This window comes from Harpia harpyja, chromosome 20 (genome assembly GCF_026419915.1).
Source record: "Harpia harpyja isolate bHarHar1 chromosome 20, bHarHar1 primary haplotype, whole genome shotgun sequence".
Lineage (NCBI taxonomy): Eukaryota > Metazoa > Chordata > Aves > Accipitriformes > Accipitridae > Harpia > Harpia harpyja.
This window is the reverse complement of record NC_068959.1, coordinates 7,473,269-7,482,075: the sequence shown is the minus strand read 5'-3', so window position 1 is coordinate 7,482,075 and position 8,807 is coordinate 7,473,269.

Here is an 8,807-nt window from a genome sequence, read left to right as displayed (position 1 = left end):
GAGCCCAAGTCTGCTGCTGGCTCTGGTTTTGCTTGCTGAATTATTGAACTCTCCCTGCATGCGTGACAGCCAGTTGTGCCAACTGCGGGTTGTGCGATTGCTTTAAACGGCGCATCCTTGTCTGAGATGAAAGAGCAAATCCGGGGAAATCCCCTCCCTGCCCGGCAGCAGGGCAGAGGCTTGGCAGCCCATGAACTGCAGCTCCTTGCTCATGCAGGGGCAATAACCACAAATCAGTGTTGTTTGGGCAAAAAAGGTCCTGCCTCAATGCCCAGACCTTGCACTTAGGAGTCTGGCAATTTGGTCGTGGTTCCAAAACACCTCAGTCCCCCCAGGCTAGCAGGGATGGCTCACCAGGGCACAGCCAGCTGCAGGTTTCCTTCCTAACTGGAGCTGCTTTAAGGAGTTGCCCATAGGTTATTAACAAATCCTATGCACCACCCTCCCACCCAAGTGAGTTTTGATCCTACATCCCAAGGGCAAGACCAGAGCAAGGAGAAGGAATACGTTCCCACCTCACTTCATTCTGCTCAGGCTTGGAGACCGAAGAGAAAGCCCATGTTCATCCCAGACCTACTGCTTGGACATGCAGATAAGCTCGCAGTTACTCCTTCACTAGAGCTCCAATGTCACTTCTTGGCACTAAGTAAGGCCAGAGGAAGGCAAATTGGGGACTAGAAATCATCAGAAAGATGCTTGCGTTTCCTGCTCATACAGAAGCACTTCAGTGGCCAGTGGAGCCCATGGGAGTTTAGGGACTGGAATAAGAATTACAGACTTACCAGCCTGCCTTTGCATCCAGGTTGACTCTACCAACCAGTAGGCATGTTTGATGCTCACACCATAAGCAGCATTGTTTTCTCTTCATTAAGCAGCCAGTTTCCATTCGGGCCATTTTCCAGCCCCAGGGCTGCCTGCACAGTGACAGTGAGCAGCACTCACATCCCAACATGAACCATGCTGGGGTCTTGGCAAGGGTCTGACAGCGCTGAGATAGCTGTCCCACAGACATCCTGCCAGTTTCACCACATAGACAAGACCTTCGACTGTCCTAGGAGCCCCTGGCAAGTCTGCGTAGTTTTCAAAATCAAACGTTTTTCACCATCTGTACTAGGCTGTGTTTAGTCTCTGTATTGCAACAGAACTTGCTTTGATAACCTATCTCATCTTCAAAGTAGGCTGCTTCAATAGTGCCAGCAATTATATTTATTCGTAAGAATGTACTGGATTTGATATTGCAGGGTCGCTTCCAGGCATACTGATGGAATTTAAGTCAGTAATTGTTAGCTCTTGTTAAGAACAAGGCTCAGAAGCAAAACCTCTGAATAAAATAGACAGCAGTCCGTCTGGCAGTAAAGAGAGAAAATAGGGTCCTAATTCACTTGGACTCTTTGGAAAAACAGGGCTTTATCCCAAACAACATTATTTCCAGATGTTGCTGGAAATGTATCACTTGATGGAGCAGGAATTATTTTTCCTTTTATATAAATATAACTGCAGAAAAGAAAAAACAAGTAGGATAAACTTTTTTTTGGGTCAGGTAGATGAGTTTTTCCCACTTTAATTCCTGATTAAAGCCACTTTCCATCTGGGATTCCAGTACCATGGAAATCTGAGAGGTGCTGAAGGGGGTCCAGGACAGACCAGCAAGCGCATGGTCTGCTACAGACTGCAAGGCTTAACTTTGTCCTTGGCAAAGCACCAGCTTGCCTTTAAACACACAGGCAGGGTCATTTGCTTCATAGGTCTGGTAGTGCCCTCTTTTCTCCTGTCCTAAAAGCCTTTGCTCGTCACAGCTGGGGGACTTTGTTCCTAAAAGCCTCAAAATTTCAAATGCTGAATATTCCCACATCCTGTGAACAGAAACATTTTGTTTTCCCCAGACTTTTCTGGAAGGTTGGGTTTTTTTTCCTTCTGCCTCTTCTGAAGATCTTTAATTTTAAGGAAAATCCAAGAGAACTCAAATTACACTATTGGTTGTCCTTTATCTCAACTGTAATTTGAAGACCTTTCTTGGTTTCCTAGTGCTGGTGGAAAAAAAAGATTAGAAGTATTTACAATATATGGGGGTTTTTTAAAAAAGAAAGGAACATATGAAAGAAGAAAAGGCTATTTTAAACGGTGCCATATTTTTCATAGATTTTATACAATCATATTTTTGTACTGTACTACCATTCCTTAATAAAACATAGTTCTTATCCCTGTGCCAAAACACAGACAATCTCTTTCAATACCCCACTCCTCACTCCAAAATCTCGCTACTAACAGCAGCGGGTAATGCAATATGGACCCCTTCTCCCTCAAAACCCAATCTTACCAGAGCGGCTGCAGGTCTGGCATCACTGCCTGCCAGTCAGACATTGTGCGTCTCCTGTCTGGGTAACCGCAAGCAGCAGGTCCTGCCCTGCTGGAGCATCCCACAGAGCTCAGTTCAGTGAAAGAAGTATCTGAGCCCTTCCCTGCTAGAAAGCACCTGACACTCTCCCGCCGCCTTCTCAAAAGAAGATGTAAGGGGAATCTTGTGCTGCTTCTGCTTTGATAGATTTCCATCAGTTGTGTGGAGGCAGTATACTATTTAAGTAGAAAATTGAGATACTTGATTGTTCTTCGGGGTGCTAGGATGAGCACCAAAGCAGAAGCTAATATTCATTTATTTTAGCATCTTCAAAATTACTTCAGGTCCTTTAAGTCTTCCCATCCCCTCATCTCCTTAACAATTATTTCTTAAGGGCACTTGCACATCTCTCTTGCTCAAATGAATCTACACAAGTCTCTTACCCCTTTCAAGTAAATGACATTTTTCTGTGTTGATCTCCCTTCTTTCACCACCTGAACTTTCATTTCTATGGGGCTAAGTTCCTCAGCTCTGCAACTTTTGAAGGGCCTGCACAGATAGGTGTCTTGGGAAATACAGGGCAAAATATGTGAATAAAACCCTTCGTCCTAGGAAGACAGGGTAACAGAGTTACCAGGGAAGCGCTCTCATAGCAAAGCATGCAGGAGGAGGACTCCTGGGGAATGTGAGGGTGGCCAGCAAGGTCTCTTTTGACTGTGCTCTGCGTAAAAGCAAAGCAGCATTAAGTCAGAGAGAAGGCAGACTTTTCGGCTATTATCCCTGTAGGGCTCCATGTTCTTCAGTGATCCAGCTATATTGCAGCTGTTTATTGGAAACCAGGTTCTTATATTCCTTCTACTGTGGTGTGTAGCAGAGGGCCCCAGAAGAAATAAGCTGTTGTAAACCAGGCAATGCGTAAGGAGCTGTTGCACATTTTGCACGGGGCATCTGCTCGGAGCTACTCCAGGCTCTGCCTGCAGCTGATGGGGAGATGCTGGTGCTTGCCCTAGGTGAGTCATTCTCCTTGGAGAACTGCTGGGATGAGCAGCCCTTGGGTGATGCCCTCAGGCGATCCCACACTGAGGGAACAGTGAAGTGCACAGCCTGGACTGGAGACTAGAGTTAGCTTGGTAATGGGAAGCACAGGCTGAGCCAGGCGAGGAATCCCAACCTGTGATCTCCCTTGCAGCAGGCATACCATGCACAGGAAGGCTGACCTTTTAATTTGTGGAGTCTGCAGCTTTCCTGGTTCATCTCTGCCCTCGCTCACCCTATCATGTTGTCCCAGCATCATGCTGCCAGCAAAGGACCAAAGCTCCTGGTACTGTTACATGGTGAAGGACACAAACCACATGGCAGTCTATAAAGAAAGGGATGATTTCAGCACCTAGCAGAGGAAATTACTGGTTAAATTGTCAAATTAGGATCCTGGCATAGACTGGAAGAGAAGGGGAAAGAAAAGGAAAAGCAACAGGAGAGGTTTGTTTGCATGTCACATCACTGTCTTCTCCTGGCATTCAAGGCAGACAGTGCTAACAGGTATGATGCAAGTGTCAAAGCTGGCAGCAGGAATGATGAGATTGTATTAAGTAATCAGGACCATCAAGTCTAGCTAACGTAAGTTGCAGTCCTCATGAACTTTACTGCCAGGCTTCCGAGTAGAAACTGTAAGGGAGTCTTATGTTTGTGACATTCCTGCTCCTGGGTGTATTACAGACAGAGTGCTGAAGCCCAGCCTGGGATAGGGCCGGCTCCCAGCAGTGCTGGAGATGGGTTAGCCAGGGTTTGACTCAGGCCACACACACAGACAGCACATGCACTGGGAACAGATTTAGCACAAGGAGATGTTGCCACTTTGGGGGAAGGCAGGGATGGCTTTATGTTGGGTTAACAATCCCATCAGGGCTCAAAGCATCACTGCTGGGGTTTGCAGGCTGTGGTTATAGTGCTGCCACTACTCCTACCAACAGTAAGAAGCCAGCCACAAAAAGCACAAGGGAGAGGGACCTCAGCAGCTTCCCGACAGCGGTAGTTCTCAGCAAGGAGAGGGGATACAAAACCCTCCTACCTGTTACCAGCCTAAGGTTCAAGTATGGTGGTGCTTCCAGCATAAAATCATCCATCTTTTCCTGGGCATAGGATGATACCGCCATAAATAAGCCATCAGCCTGGCTTGAAATTAGGTTTTATTTGTAGATTTGCCACTTGAATTGCATAAGTAGCTTAAGCCAAACAAGGACACCCTCTTCACCTACCCAAGGAACTTGGCTGAGGCTGGCTGGGGCACAAGGTACTGTCATTAACTACGTGCTCTGGCTTAGAGCTGCAAGTGTGTCATTGCTATGGCAGGTGAGTCAAGCTTGGCACAAGCAGGGACAGGTAGAGCTGGCCTGGAGCTGCCAAGTCTGAGGGCCACAGAGCTCAGAAGTAGCTCTTGCTGCTAAGGCTTCTGGAAAGCTGGTCCCAGGATTGTTAGCACTGTAGCAAGCTGAAATCACCTTCCCCAGTGGGTCTGGGGGAGGACGTCCACCTTAGGCACGTGGTGATACTGGGGCACTGTTGGGTTACTTGTCTGACAAAAACATGAATCAAGCTTTAGGCTGCAGACCAGCTGAGCCAGCTGGCCTAGGCTGAGCACACCACGGAATTTGGGCACTAAATTACAGCTCCAGGTTCAAGCCTGAATCAACCTTGCAGTGAAGACACCCTCACAGTCACAATTACAGTGAAGGCCTGATAATAGTGTTGCTTAAATCAGCATTACCCTGTCATGGCCCTGCAGACACCAACAGGCCGTGACTTCCAACGATAGCAGAACTGGGGCTTGGGCTTCCATGTTTCTTGATGCCTAATCCCCAAGCACTGACCTTTATTGAAGTAAAACTATGCAATATTGAACAGATAGTGCCAAGGGCGGTGCCTTAGCCACCTCTCCTGGATATGCACTTAGATGTTTTAAAAAGTATCCTCATCACAGTTGCTTGTGATGGGCTAAAGAACCAACAAGCAAGCCCCTGAAGAGCAGGGCCAGCTCTAGAGCTTGTGATGTGCCCCAAATGGCCACAACTGTGTTATGACCACAGCTTCTAGGTCAGCTCTGCTCCTCTGAGGCTACAGCATTAGAAGTAGAGGAGTAGAGTGAGGGCAGGGATCAGAGGTGAGAAAGGAAGAGCAGATCACAACTCATGTAAGGCACAGGAGCTTGTAGTACTTACTCCTCACTATAGTAAGTGCAGTCACAATTGCAACCCCAGTCCACATTGTCCTCCTGGGAGTTGAGGCTTTAAATACTCCTGCTTGTTCTTTGAGGGGTTGGAAAGAGAATTCGTGAGGCTTGATTTGTCCCATAGAGGAAGAGGTATGGTACAGCATGGGTAGTGTCACCTCTGAAAACAAAGCTCAAGAAACTAGCAAATAAAGAAAGGAAGTGGAGAAGGGGCAGCCTTGGTAACCTAAGAACGGTGCTGGAAATGCATCTCGCTGAACAACTGCACAGTAAGGTGAGGGACACCAGTACATACTTCACAGGCAGGAGTATAATGAGCAATCCTGGCAAGTCCTTGATCAGGTGTATGCCTCCACTTGCCATCAATCCTACTTTTTATCAGGAAAAATAAAAAAAAAAAAACCACAACCAAAAAAACCCACTACTAATGAATTAGGCTATTGTTATATCCTCTCCTTACCATTTTGTTTAAGTAACCATGGCCAGTGCTATTGGTCACAGCAGTAGAGCTAAGCTCTATAAGAAATGCTCAGACTCTGACCCAACAAACTCTTAGCAGAAGAGAATACAAGTTCCTTTACTTTATGCTTGCCTAGGCTGGGGAAACAAATGAACAAGGGGCTTTGAAACACTCTGCTCTGCCTTTGCCTACACTGAACTTGTACTGTTTTCTTTCTGTCCCCCTCTTCCCAAACCTGCTTATGTTTGTCCAAAACACTGGCATTCTCCCAACTCCAGGGTTAGATCAGAAGTAAGCAGGGAAAATAAGCTCAGAAGCAGCATGGACCGAGCTGACAAATCCCTAAGTTTACCCACTCAAAGCAGAGAACTGTAAAAACAGCACCCCCCAGACTGATGCCCCCTTCACAGTCCTCCAGCACTGAGTAGGGTTATTAAACTCGACAGGACAGTTCAAAGACACATGCATTTCAAAACCATGATTGATACATCCCTCCTTAAATCAGGTCAAGTCAGCAGGTTAATTTGGGGATCTGTCAGCTTTGGGAGTAACCAAATTGGAATTTTTGGGAAATAAACATTAAGGTCCAAACACTGATGTTATGTGAGAATTTGAGAGACAGATATGTAATCTACCTTCCCCTCGCTGGGAGGAGCGATCTATTGTGCTTGAACTCTGCCTTTGAGCTCCATCTTTCTGCTCACTGCAATGTCAGAGCATCTCACTGTACGATCAGCGCTGCACTCCCTGTGACTGGTGCGGTAGGTCAGGAGACACAAGCCAACTCCAAAGGCATATGAGGTGACAAGACACAGACATTAAGGCACAAAGGCCAAGTGACTTAACTCACCACATGCATGTGGAATTAATTATCCTGAAAAAATGCACCGCCTGGAGCATCTCAAACGTACTGTGAAATGGAATTCATAGGCAAAAAGATAAGTTTGTGGTTCCCAAGTCTGGTCACAACATACAGAGAGCACTAATCATGGGCAGAGCCCACCCCTTCTTTATTGGACTTACCGAGCTGCAGCAAAGAGATGACTGTTTCAAAAGAACTGAAACAGAAGGCAACTATGCTAAAAAGCCATTCACACATGATTTGAGACACAGTAAAACTTCAGTGAGTTAAGAGATCTATAGAGAAATGTAATGATGAAGCAACGCGCTAAGGACTTCACCCAAAAATGGCCTGACATGCAAAGGTCACAGTGCATTTCATCGCAGTTTACCATCCCTGCAACATTGGTGAACAGCGTTCTGGAAGCAGCCTTTGAATCCTGAAGATGCACAAGCCTGTCCCAAGCAGCTGTTTGTAAACACCCACCCAAGATCAAACAGCCGCCATAAGCAGGCTAACATCGTTGTGGACAGTGACATTTTACGGACTGTGTTGTCTGCTCACATTCCACCACAGTGTACAGCATATCATGCTTATTATATTAAAACTGAGATGAGGAGTAATGAAAAACTGACACTTACGTGACATAAAAAAAGGAGGGGGAGACCCAGGAATTTCTCCCTTCCAACTATAAACGCACACCCATTTACATTGTTTTGTAAATGAATTTATCTCTAGAAGAAAAATAAAAATACTTAAGATATTTGTCTTCAGGACAACCATTGCACATTTGGTTTTACTTTGGAGGGGAGATACACAACACACACACACAGCTGGAATACTTTCTAATTGAAAACATGTAAAACAAACAGAAGTGGGAACAGTTCAGCACCTAGACAGAGTGTTTTCCTTGTGTCCTTGATAAACATTGTCTCAGTTTCCCCGAATTATCCACCTCACTGGTCAAGCCCCCAAAAACCTGGTGTCTAGGAAGAATACCTCCAAAAAACTTCTGGAAAAAGCCTATTAAGTAGTGGCATTGTTTTGTCCTATTTTCTGCATCTCCCATCTGTAAGCCATTTGTATGAAGAAAATCTTTGTTTCCAAAGCTTGTCTTACTAAAGCTCATTTGTTCCAAAATACAACAGCGCTTTGATGCTGTTTATACCAGGGACAGCCAAGGGCTCTGACAAACGAGCTAGGCTGGGTTTAGCAGCCACAGTGTTAAGACATTACGGCTGCCCCATCCCCCTGCCAGCAGTCACTGTCCCCCCCAGAGAGGACAATACCAGTCACCCTCCACTCTCTAGTGGAGCTCAGGGTAAAACCATGGGGTTTTGCCAACACAGACCAAGACCTCAGCTGTGGGACAGACCCTCCTGCAAAGGGGCAGGACAGACCACCAAGGATTACACCCTCTTGACACACCCATCCAGAGTCCATTTATCAATACTAAATTTTGTAAATACTAAATCCAGATTTGAACTACTTCTGCAATTTTTTTCTGTGTGTGCCTGTTAAAAAAAAAATCAGGATACAGATATTTTCTCAAGCTTGTTCATAATCAGGGAAGGACTGGCAACAAGGTCAGTGTTTTCTTTTCATTCTTCAATCTTACTGAGACCTCAGAAGGAAGCAGTAGCATTAAAATGCCCCAGTTTAATCCATTCTTTTACACATAGGAAAAAAGAGGCAGCTGCTGCTAAGAGGACAAAACTCATCTCCCTTTAACTTCAAATAAGCTTCTTTGAAACAGGCATTGAAATAGTTCATATTCAGCTGTTTTAGTTTTCTTCCTTGCAAGGTGGGTGCTAAAATACCAGCATCTCACAGGAGATAATCAGAAAAGTATTCACAGAGTAATAAATTACTGGAGATAAGGTAAGAAGGAAGAGAGAAGTGGGCAACTCAAGTGCTCTCTGAGTACCTCTACTGGTTCATTAAC